The sequence below is a fragment of the Dasypus novemcinctus genome, chromosome 6 (genome assembly GCF_030445035.2).
Source record: "Dasypus novemcinctus isolate mDasNov1 chromosome 6, mDasNov1.1.hap2, whole genome shotgun sequence".
In the NCBI taxonomy this organism is placed as follows: domain Eukaryota; kingdom Metazoa; phylum Chordata; class Mammalia; order Cingulata; family Dasypodidae; genus Dasypus; species Dasypus novemcinctus.
In genome coordinates this window covers 117574934-117587267 of record NC_080678.1, presented here as the reverse complement: position 1 = coordinate 117587267, position 12334 = coordinate 117574934, and the positions used below count along the sequence as shown (strand labels likewise).

Sequence of the window (12334 nt, the reverse complement as noted above, 5' to 3'; positions counted from 1 at the left end):
GGGGCAGGCTCTGTTTGGTTCCTGCTGGATGTGTAATTGTTTTGTTGGGAAAATTCCCTGGACTGGCAGGGGACTGGAGCCCATTACTGGGGGATAAGCAGATGCCGTGACTGGTCTCGTGATAAGGAGAGTTGCTTGGCTAGGATCTTATCCACAGGAACAGAGTTAGGTTAGGTCTTTCCAGGCCCTCCTGGTTTTACCAGATGTGAAGGCAGCACTTAATATTGAATTTTAGATGAACTGGAACAAATTATAAGGTGTTAATATAGGGTGGTATACGGAAAAAGATACACCTAATGCAAACTATGGTCTAGAGTTAACAGTGATTTTTAATATTCCTCCATCAATTGTAACAAAGGTACCACACCAGTGCTAAGTGTCAATAACAGGAGAGAATCAGGGGTGAGAATTTCTTCTTTTTGGAGCTATGACAGTGTTCTAAAATTGATTGTGGTGATGAAAGCACACTGTGATTATACTGAAAGCCATTGATTGTACATTTTGGGTGGATTGTATGGTGTGTGAATAAAACTACTTTTAAAAACATATACTGAGGGGGAGTAGATGTGACTCAAGCAGTTGAGCGCCCATCTCCCACATGGGATGTCCCAGGTTTGGTTCCCAGTGCCTCCTAAGGAAGACAAACAGTGAGCAGACAAGCAGACATTGAGCAAAAACAAGTGGACAATGAGAACAGACAAGGAGAAAAAAAGGACAAAAACAACAAGCAAGACAATGAGCAAAAACAAACGAGCAGGAGGCAGATGTTCTCAAGCAGTTGTGTACCCACCTCCCAATTGGAGGTCCCAGTTTCAGTTCCCAGTGCCTCCTAAAGGGGAAAACAAAAAACAAAAACAGACAACAAGCAAACAGACAAGGGAGCCATCTCTGGGAGGGATATTGAGTCTCAGTTATTGGTCTTTCAGGACCCACTTCCCCATAGTTTACAATTTTCCTAACTGGAGTACATTATTGAAACCAGGAAACTGACACTGGTATAAAGTATGTGTGTAGTTCTGTGTCATTTTACCGCATGTATAGATTTCTGTTAACACTACAATCCAGATCCAGAATCTTCCATCACCACAAAGATCTCCCTTGGGTCCCCTTTTTGGTCACACCCACCCTCCACCCTCCCTAATCCCTGGCCTTCACTCTTCTGTTCTCCAGCTCTAATTTTGTCATTTTGAGAATGTTAAACAAATGGACTCACACATTATGTGACTGCTTGAAATTGGCTGTTTTTCACTCAGCATAATGCCCTTGAAATCCTTCCAAGTTGTTGCATGTATCAATAGTTCATTTCTTTTTATTGCTGGGTAGGATTCCATGGTATGGATATACCAGTTTGTTTAACCTTTCACCTCTTGAATGGATTTTGGTTGTTTCCAGTTTTTAGGTATTACAGTCAAAGCTGCCAGGAACAATCAAATACAGGTTTTGGGGAGGACTTGAGTTTTCATTTCTCTGGGGTAAATGCATAGAAGAGCAGTTGTTTGGTCACATGGTAATTTCATGTTTTGTTGTTTAAGAAACACCAATTTTCCAAAGTGGTTGTACTATTTTACATTCTTACCAGCAACATATGAAATCCAGTTTCTTCACATCCTTCCCAGCATTTCATGTTGTCACTGTTGTTTTTTTAGCTATGCTAATAGGTATGTAATGATAACTCCTGTGGTCTTAATTTGCATTTCTCTAATGGCTAATGATGTTGAACATCTATTTACATGCTTATTTGACATCTTTATATCCTCTTTGGTGAAATGTCTCTTTGTGTCTTTTGCACATTTTCTAATTGGATTTTTACTGTTAAGTTTTAAGAATGATTAATATATTCTAGATATGAGTCTATTGTCAGATATTTGACATACAACTGTTTTTCCCCATCAGTAGCTTCTCTATTCATCTTCTTAATAGGGTCCTTCACAGAGCAAAAGTATTTTATTTTGACAAAGTCAAACTTATTTAGTTTTTCTTTTATGAGTTAAGCTTTTGGTGTCATTTCTACAAACTACTCACCAAGTTCTAGGTTCCAAAGACTTTCTCCTAGATTTTTTCCAAACTTTTCAGTTTTACAGTTTACATTTAAGTCTTTGATCCATTTTGTTATTTCTTGAATAAGGTATAATAAGGTTTAAGTTGACACTTTGGGGTTGCTGTTCTCGTTTGTTTTGCCTCTGGATAACCAATTGCTTCAGCACCATGATAAAATCCTATCCTTCCATGCGTTTGCACTTTTTTTATGGGGGTTCTTTCTGGGTTCTCTATTCTGTCCATTGATCAATATATCTCTCCCTTTGCCAAAATCACAGTTTTTATTATTATACTTATGTAATAAGTCTTGAAATTGAGTAAAGTGATTCCTCCTACTTTATTCTTCTTTTTTCAAAATTATTTTAGCTATTCTAATTTCTTTGTGTTTCATATAAACTTCAGAATAATCTTGTTGATGGCTACAAAATCTCTTGCCAGACTTATGAGAACAGTATTAAACTGTATATCAGTTTGAGGAAAATTGACATCTTTACTGTGTTGAGTATTCCAAACCACAAACACAGTATTTAGATCCATTTCTGTAGAATTTCTTTGATATCTTTCAATCACTGTTTTGTAGTTTTCAGCATAAAAGTCCTGGGGTATGTTTGTTTTGTTTACACCTAAGGTTTGTTTTGTTTACACCTTAGGTTTATACCTAAGTAGTTCATCTTATTTGAGTGATTATAAATGTCACTGTATTTTAAATTTCAGTTTCCAAATATAATGGCAAAATTTTTAAAAGCAACTTTAGTGAAATTATTAAATAGAACAATTATAATCTTCATCAGAAGAAAAAAATATAAAATAACGGTGAGATATGAATGATGTATACAATGATATGTAGGTATGTAAATATACTACTGTAAGATTCCAACCTGTTTGGTAGTGCTTCCATAGAAGAAAAGTACCAGAACGAAGAACACTGGAATTTCTTACTTGATAAAAGTATTTCAAAGCTATGGGGAAAGAATTCAATTAATCTTGTTAGGACAACAAACCATCTGGAATAAGATTGTACCTGTACCTCATCCATAATAAAAAAGAATTTTATATCAGTTCAGTTTTTGAAGTTTTTAAGTAAATTATTGTTCTTAAAGTGAATAATGTAAAATATTAGTATTTAGGTGGAATGTGCCTAATATTCAAGGCAGAAACAATAAAGTTAATGACTGATAAATTTCATTATTGAAAACTAAATGCAAATGTAAAAAAGCCACAAAAATACCATTTTGACTTATTAGAAAAGTTTAAAAAGAATAATCATTATCTATGGTTGGTATAGGTTTGGGCAACTATTCCTGGCCATAACCATCTCCAACTTTGGGAGGCTACTGGGTATCAAAATATAAATGGACTTTTAACCTGCCAAGTCTATTTCTAAGATTATATACAAACATAATTGTCCAAAGATCTATAAACATTGTTTCAGTTTATGATTCAGAAAAAAATTTTTAATTAATTTTTAAAAGAGACAGTTTCACTGGATCATGTAGAATATTACACATGAATAATTAAGGCATGCTCCCATTCTTGTGAAAATTACATACATATTCTAAAGTCTAAACCCAAAATGAAAAAAACAACAACAAAACCCATGTTACAATACACAGCAGCAAAGTACAGAATGTGTAACTGAAGACATGGCAAGAGTCACTCCCTATGTACTTATTAATTTTCCTATTGGGAATAATGTAGAGAGGCTGCACCCTCAAAGAACATAAATCTACAAATGTTCTAAAGAAATTTTGTTTTAATCTGCTTTTTATTTCCCCAGGATTTCCCAGTTGACTATCATTTTAACAGCACCGTACACAAAATCAAATTTTATTAAAAATCAAAATCTATTCCAGAGTTATCAATTTTCACATTTTACAAAATCATCATTAACATCACTACTAAATGAATACTTGGGTGAGCTCGGTTTTCAAAAAAAGATTCTGAATTATTTTTTAGTTTTCATAATAAATAAGAATTTTATTAAAGAGAAATATTTTCTTCCAACAAATCATAATAATGGATACCTTTAAAAGATTCTGAATTATAACAACACTGAGTAGTAAAATAGCAACACAAGTCACCAGATCAGTCACAGAATTGTCAAAGCCATACAAAACATTTACAGGATACAGGCAAGCAATGAACTGAAGTTTTGAGTGCTAGTTAAAGGGACCAAATATAGTAACAACATAGCCCCCATTTTACTATTCAAGAGTGTTTTGAAATTCTGATTCCTGACAATTTTTAAAAGATTAAGAGAACTACCTACAACTTTCAAACATTTATTCTTATTATTTTAAATTTGAGTGAATCCTGATTTAAATTCCATAAAATGTGACAGCACTATATTACAGAGGTAATCCTTGCTTTCTCAGGATTTTGGGTTTTTTTTTCAATATTAGGAGAAGTTTATTGAATAAAAACTTGCTTTCTTTATACAAAAAAATACACAGTCTCAAAGCGCTAAGAAATGTAAATATCCAAGTTATAGCTAACAGGTGGCAAGTCAACATCCAGGGTTGACAGAATGCTTGAAGGGGCCTGCTAGAGTGGACTCCCACATCAGAGAAGGCATCAATTAAATATCAGTCTCCCAACAACACAACTGAAATTTCAGTTATGATAGCATAGTAACTGTGAGTAACTGCATAAAGTACAGACTTCTGTAAAAAATAATATTTTGTGTACTCTATGTATCTTTAAAAATACACAAATATTTTTTTAAAAAAATAAAAAATAACCACTTACTGTTCCTTGCATAGACAAAAGAAGGGTTTTCCTAGAAAATAAGCTGTATTAACTTGAACTGTCTTAACTAGTACTAAATGCAGCACTGTACTTCAGCACCCATTTTGGTTCTGTTTAAGACTTGAATATGTCAGTACATCTGTGTCCTCTGGTTTCTCTGTCCTTTTTTCAGGGCCACTTGGTATAATCTTCTGATGTGAGTTCAACAAAAGCCTCACCACTCCATCTGCCTTCCCTGGTGCAGATGAAATGAAAGCCTGATGCTCCATCTTGAATTTAGCAGTTGGAGAGGAAATTCTGCACATCCTCAATAGAGCAAGGCCAGGGCAAGCCACGGAGCTTGACCACGAATCCTTCGCCTCCCTCGGGACCCAGCATCATGGAGACTTGACAGGGCAGGTGTCAACCAGCTCAGTGTGCAGGTTCCTGTGGCTGAAAAGAAAGAGAAAACTACCTTACAAACTTTTCCATTTAATAATGGAAATTTAATAAGAAGAAATAATAAACACTATTTTCCTCATTTACAGGTGGGGAAGGTAAGTTTGGGTGATATTAAACAAAGGCCTTAAAGAAGACATTTTAGGGAAGCAGATGTGGCTCAAGAAGTTGGGTGACCACCAAACACACCAGAGGTCCCGGGTTCTGTTCCCCATACCTCCTAAGAAGACAAGTACACAATGAATAGACACAGAGAGCAGACAGCGAGTGCAAACAATGCAATGGAGAGAGAAATAAATAAATGAAAAGAAATCTTTAAGAAAAAAAAAAGACATTTTAGAGCTGAGATTTAATTCCAGGTCTCCCTGATTCCAAAGCTTGTACAACCATTCTTACCCCACCCCCAAGAACTACCTAACACTTCTCATAGATGTGCACAATTAAACAGAATCAAAGTGACTTTCAGAGCACATACTGCAGTCCCCTCTCTGACAAAAATTCATAGAAATGACAAAAGATATTTTAAAAATATAAATGGGTATCATAGCTGGAAAATGAGAAAGGTCACCCTCAATGTACATAAAATTTTGAAGAATTCAGATAGGATGACCATAGGGTTAGACCCATCACCCAGAACGCTGTAGGAGATGACAGTTGAAAAGCTGCGAGAAGCTCCATGGGTGGTCCGAGCCCTGAGGCTCCCTCCTCCCTGAGCCTGGAGAGGCAGCTGTCTGCTCACTTGCAGGCTGAGGGTGGCCAATGAGGCAGCGGCAGTGGCCCCCTCTCCCCCAGCAGCCAGGCACCTTGGGAGTCCCATGCCATTGCACTGCCCCCTGGCACCCCACACCCCACTGAATGTCCCATCCTGCTATTCAACAACCCAGGTAATGATTGCAAACTCATGGAGTTAATAATTAGAATATAGGTCACCAGAAAAGAGAATGAGGTTAGAGAATGAAAGTTGAGGTTTAATCTGCACAGAATTGCTAAAAAGTTTTTGTAAATCTTTGGAAATGTGCAGAAATGGTGAAAGCACATCATAGCATTTGTGTAACTAGCGGTGTTAATATGGGTATGATAGTGGTTGAAAGAGAAAGTCTAAGGTCATATACATTACTAGAAAGAAAGCTAAAAAAAGTAACACAGGACTGTGTTGCATAGCAAAACCTCATGTGAAATAGGAGTATGGGTTAACATTGCATATATATCACTATTTTTCTTTGAAACAGAACAAATATATATTAATATTACAAGATGTTAATAGAGGCGGTGGACTTGGCCCAGTGGGTAGGGCATCCATCTACCACATGGGAGGTCCTCGGTTCAAACCCCGGGCCTCCTTGACCCATGTGGAGCTGGCCCACATGCAGTGCTGATGTGCACAAAGAGTGCCCTGCCACGCAGGGGTGTCCCCCATGTAGGGGAGCCCCATGCGCAAGGAGTGCACCCCAAAGGAGAGCCGCCCAGCATGAAAGAAAGTACAGCCTGCCCAGGAATGGTGCTGCACACACAGAGAGCTGACACAACAGGATGATGCAACAACAAGAAACACAGATTCTCATGCCGCTGACAACAGAAGCAGACAAAGAAGACGACACAGCAAAATAGACACAGAGAACAGACAACCAGGGTGGGGAGGGGGAGGGGGAGGGGGAGGGGAGAGAAATAAATAAAAAAAAATAAATCTTAAAAAAAAAAAAAGATGTTACTAGACAAAAATACAACCAATGCCAACTATGGGCAATAGTGTATACTAATATACTTAAAATTTTCCATTAAGGGTAAAAAAGAAAAAAAAAAGGATGCAAAATGTTAATAGGGGAAGTGGATGTGGCTCAAGTGATTGGGCTCTCACCTACCACACGGGAAGTCCCAGGTTTGGTTTGCGGTGCCTCCTGAAAAAGGCGAGCTAGTGTGATGGGCAGGCAGTGAGCTGATGCAACAAGATGATTCAACAATGAGACACAAAGAGGAAAGACAATGAGAGACACCACAAACCAGGGAAGTGAGATGGCTCCAACAACTGAGTGCCTCTGTCCCACGTGGGAGATGCCAAGTTCGGTTCTGGTGCCTCCTAAAGAGAAGAGGAGGAGACAAAGAGCACACAGCAAAGAGACACAGAAGCAGACAGCGAGCGTAAACAATGAGGGGGAATAAAGAAATAAAATAGTGTGTAGTAATCTATTAACAATCTTCTATTAAGGGTAAAAAGAAAAAAAAGGTACTACAAATTGTTTGACTCCATCTATACAAAATATAAATACAAATAAATTAGAGAGATGGAAACAGAATAGCAGCTATGTACGGCAGGGGATGGAAAGAGAGATTAAGGGGTAGAGTTTTTGGTTTGTCTGTTTTTTATTATTATTATTGGAATAATGAAAACACTCTAATATTGATTGAAGTGATGAATGCACAACTCTGTGATCACAAGAAATACCACTGACTATACATTTTGGATGGATTGTATGCTTTATGAATATGTATCAGTAAAATTGATTAAAAATAATTCGGGGAGCCAACGTGGCTCAGTGGTTGAGTGCTGGCTTCCTACAAATGAGGTCCCAGGTTTAAACCCCAGCCCCAGTACCTCAAAAGTAAATTTGAAAATTAAAAATAAAAATAATTTAGTAGATGAAGGCCATCAGTGCACCAATTTTCTTTCTTTTTTTCTTTTGAGGTAGCAGGGATTGAACCTGAGACTTCATATGTGGGAAGTGGATGCTCAACCACTTGAGCCACATCTGCTCCCCTGGACATGGCCTCTTCTTCCTATTCTATTTTCTTGGTTGTTTTTAACCCCTTGAAAGTAAATTTTTAAATATATTAAAGTAATGAATTAATTCCATAGAAAGATAAAAAAAGAAGAAGAAAACAGGTAAATAGAGGACTTGGAGTCAGTGGCAGGACTTTCCAGTCAAGAAACGCAAGCACAACATCCGAGGAAAACCAGCACCCCAAAGGGCGGCTGCCAATCAGAAGGACAAGAGCTAACACCGAAAACACGTAGCCAGTACAGAAAAATGGGGATTTTGAAAGATGTTTACCTGACATAGCCAAAGAAATGAGAGACAAGACATCTATAAAAGGAGAAATGCCTATTATGAAAAAGAACGAATTAGGGGGAGCGGATGTGGCTTAAGTGGTTGAGCGCCTGCCCAGGTTGGATCCCCAGTACCTCCTAAAACAATAACAAAAAGCAAACAAATGGAGGAGGGAAAAAAAAACCTCTGGGGAGCTGGTATAGATTAGTGGTTGAGCACTGGCTTCCCACATATGAGGTTATCAATCCCCAGCCCGGTTAACTCAAAAAAAAAAAAAAAAAAAAATTAGGAGTCTGAGATGTTAAAAAGGTCAAAATATGAAAAAAAAATTTAGATAATATTAACGAAATAGCAAAGAAGAAGAAAATTTGAAGCATAAGACAGTGAGCTGGAAGATCTGGTCAATGTTCCAGAATGCAGTGCCAAAGAAGAGTAAGCATGAGTTATAGTTTTAAGGGACTGAGCTAGGTTTCTAGTGGCCAACTACTAAATGTTTTAGAAGCAGAGAGAAGAGAATGCACTGGGGCAGTACTTTAATAGTAAGATAATTTCTCCAAACTGGAGAAAAAATATGATCCCCTGGATTATATGTACTATTATATTAAAACAGGAGACTATTGAACATAGTAGGAATATACAAGTCAGGTTAAGACAAGGGTGCTTTCTTGTTAGGTTTATATTCATTCCATATATTATCATCAAAAAATTTTTTGATAATTTTATTCTTCTGTGATAGTCTTAATTATAATTATTAAGTATAATAAAACTTGCAGTTAATAATACTTGCTTCCATATTTTATGTTAGGAGGAATATTTTCACAGAATATAATTGGTGATGGAAGTTGAATTTCACCTTGATCAAACCTTTTCAATTTTTACCTACGGTCTAGGACTTTTTATCATGTCATAATTAACAGAACCAATAAAATAATGTGCCTTGTGGACAGGAGCAACCACCTGCTTTACCCTTTTAAGAAATTTTGGTTAAGGTGAAAATGAATGACGACTACAACAGGACTTTTGGGCAGCTCTAGAAAGGAACCACGATTTCAACCTATTCTCAACTGTAAATGGATATAACTTTCTGATAAAAACATAACAATAAAATAGAAAGGAACCAAAATAAGGCAGCAACAATTTTTCCGGGAATCCAAGAGAGCAATGGCTTCCATCTGCTAAGGGAATGTAATTTGGATCCTAAAATTCTCAATTAGAAAAAAAAAAATTAAGTATAAGGCCTATAAACGCAGATTTATTTCAACCCATGAGCACTACTTGAAAGAATCATTAGATGATGTAAAGTACCCAAACTGAAAACTGATTCTAAGGGCGCTCAAGGCTGGGGGCGGCGCGGGCTGAGTGGGCGTTGCCAGGCTCCCTGCCGCCCCCGTCAGCCCCGCGCCCCCGCTGCCCCTGCGCCCCCGCCGCCCCGCGCCCCCGCCGCCCCGTGCCCCGCCAGCCCCCGCGCCCCCGCCGCCCCGCCGCCCCGCGCCCCGCCAGCCCACGCGCCCCGCGGCCCCGCGCGCCCCGCCAGCCCCGCGGGAGGCCCGGAGCGTGCGCGGCGGCGGGGCTTCCCGGCGGTGCCGGCCTCGTGGCGCCGCCCGCCCTGCCGCCGCGGTGCTGCGGCCCTAAGATTTACCGAGCCCTGCTCCTAACACTCCCTGTGGAACTGAAACCCTCCCTGGCCGCGGGGCGGGGGCTGGCCTGAGCACTGAGCCTTCGCCGGAGCCGGGTTGGTGCGGCAGCTGGCTCCCTCCCCGGCCGGCCCGGGGCACACTGGCCAGCGCCCGGGGGCGTTCAGGCCCGCGGAGGCCTGGACACTCCCGAGCCTGGACACTCCGGCTGGCGCCCCGCGTGGGCGTTCCGTCTGGAGCACGGCTGGTGGAAGGCCCCTCCGGCCGCGCTGTTAAAGTACGATTCCTTTGGTGATTTTGTTCAGGTGTCGGGCACGCCGGGCAAAAGGGCCCTGGGGGGAGGAGGTGGCGCAAAGGGTGGCGCGCCTGCTTCCCACCTGGAAGGTGCGATTCAGGCCCCGGTGCCTCCAAGAACAAAAGGAGCAAAGCAATGAGGGAAACAACTCAGAAGAGCCCCTGTGGCTGGGGGGTGGGGGGGGGGGTGGGGTGGTTGTTCGAGGTCCGAGGCTCAATCCCCAGCTCCGGGGTCTCAAAAAAGAAAGGGGTGGGGGCACTGGTTTGAGTTTGAATCCCCTGCTACTTGACAACCCTGCAGAATTATATGTGGAGGGCACAGGAGATCTTTAGAAATGACCTAGGAAATAAAGAACCCAAGTGTTTGATAGAGACACTGCGGAATGGTTAGGAGCCTGGGCTGTTTCACAGGAAAGGGACCTTCTTGGGTCCCATTCACCGGATGGGAAGTACTGGGTGATGGCACAGCTGGATCTTACTCGTGGCCGTGCCCCAGTGGGACGCACTGGCGTCTGTTCTGTGCGCACCAGCCAGCTTGCGGCTCAAGTTTCACCTCATCTCTTCTTTTTTCCTAGGAGGTCACGCTCAGCACCGAGCTGCACCCTGTCCACTCATCTCATTTCTTAGATGTGGGTAGCAAGACTCGAGCAATCTGCATGGCAGAAACGGAGGCAAAACAAGCACAAAAGGACGTTCCTTTGAGTAGCTATTTTCCTTCATTTGATTCATGAGTTTTTTCTTGGAGGTCTTTCAAGTGGAAGTTTAGTCTCAAATTCATGGTCAGGTTCTTAAAAATGAAATTCAGCTACAAGAATGTTTATTTTTACCTAATCTAATATCATAAAGATTTGTTTTTGTATTATTAAGAAGCACGTTTTGTTGCCTTCGGGGGACTGTTACTTGTAAATACGTGAGGATATTCCACGTCCCTGTCCCCCGTGGCCTCTCATCCGTCTGCTCACTGTTCACGGTAGTTGTCTGCTCCCTTTCTCTCCTTTAGGAGGCACCCGCGGGAAGGCATGTGGGAGCCAGACACGCAACTGCTTCAGCCACATCTGCACCCCAAGGATATTTTAATGAAATAAATGTAATTCTGGAAAAATGAGGTTAGAAAGAGGGACTCACCTAGATAACTGCTAATTCTTCCTGGTCGACTAATTCTTCCTGGGGGAAAATGGGAACAAAAATAGGTTGAGAGGATATTTGATTGGAAGAACTGCAAACTTACTGATGTGGAGAAAGTGGCCACAGTAGTTGCTGAGGGCAGGGAGATGAAAGAAGAGATGTGATGTGGGGGCATTTTCAGGACTTGGAGTTGTCCTGAATGATATGGCAGGGTCAGATGCTAGATTTTATATCCTGCCATAACCCACTGGATGGACTGGGAGAGAGGGTGAACTACAGGGTAAACTATTATCTATGTGGCGCAGCAGTGCCCCAAAATGTGTTGGCGGTGTGCGATGAGTGTGCCACAATGATGAGGGAGGTTGTTGGTGCGGGAGGAGTGGGGTGTGGGGGATACAGAACATTTTTTTCATTCCCCCACCCCCAGCCCGGGAAGCCCGGTGCGCGAAGAACAAGCCCGCAGGGCCCGCGCCCTCCCCGCCCCCCTGCCGCCCACCCCCCCAGGGCCCGCGCCCTCCCTGCCCCTCTGCTGCCCACCCTCCAGGACCCGGGCTCCCTTCCCGCCTCCCCACGCACCTCCCACTTCGCGCCTGCCTGTTCCCACTGCCGGACCCCTTCCCCGCGGTCCCGCTGAAAGGCCGCCTCCGCGAACCCGGACCTCCCCCAACCTCGGCCCTCCCCCAACCTCGGTCCTCCCCCAGCCTCGGCCCTCTCCAGCCTGGCTGTGGCGGCCACGCGGCCCGGCGCGCACGCGCACATGGGAGGGCGGGGCCGCGCGCTCGGCGCGGGCCCGTGGGCTGGTCCCGCGACGCCACCGTGCCGCCGCGGCCAGCCCCAGGCAGCGCCGCGTGGGCGGCCCCTCCAGGGGGCAAAGCAAGTTTAGCGCCCGGCGCGGTTAGCCACGAACGATCTTGGCCCTTTAACACGCTCCTCGCTCTTATATTTCTCAATGTAACATTTTTTTGTGATGTGTGTATCTTTAAAAAAATACAATTTACAGAAATGATGGGGTGG

General features: G+C 42.2%; 2 long non-coding RNA genes across 2 annotated transcripts; one reads left to right on the top strand and one right to left on the bottom strand.

The window, feature by feature from the left end:
• Nucleotides 1-3848: 3848 nt before the first annotated feature.
• Nucleotides 3849-11987, bottom strand: LOC131278823 (uncharacterized). The gene is made up of 3 exons (XR_009186263.1): nt 11897-11987; nt 11321-11359; nt 3849-5217 (listed from the first exon to the last, which is right to left on the bottom strand). It is a non-coding gene; the product is annotated as an uncharacterized lncRNA (long non-coding RNA).
• Nucleotides 9844-11064, top strand: LOC131278824 (uncharacterized). Its single transcript, XR_009186264.1, has 2 exons — nt 9844-10178; nt 10771-11064. It is a non-coding gene; the product is annotated as an uncharacterized lncRNA (long non-coding RNA).
• Nucleotides 11988-12334: the final 347 nt, after the last annotated feature.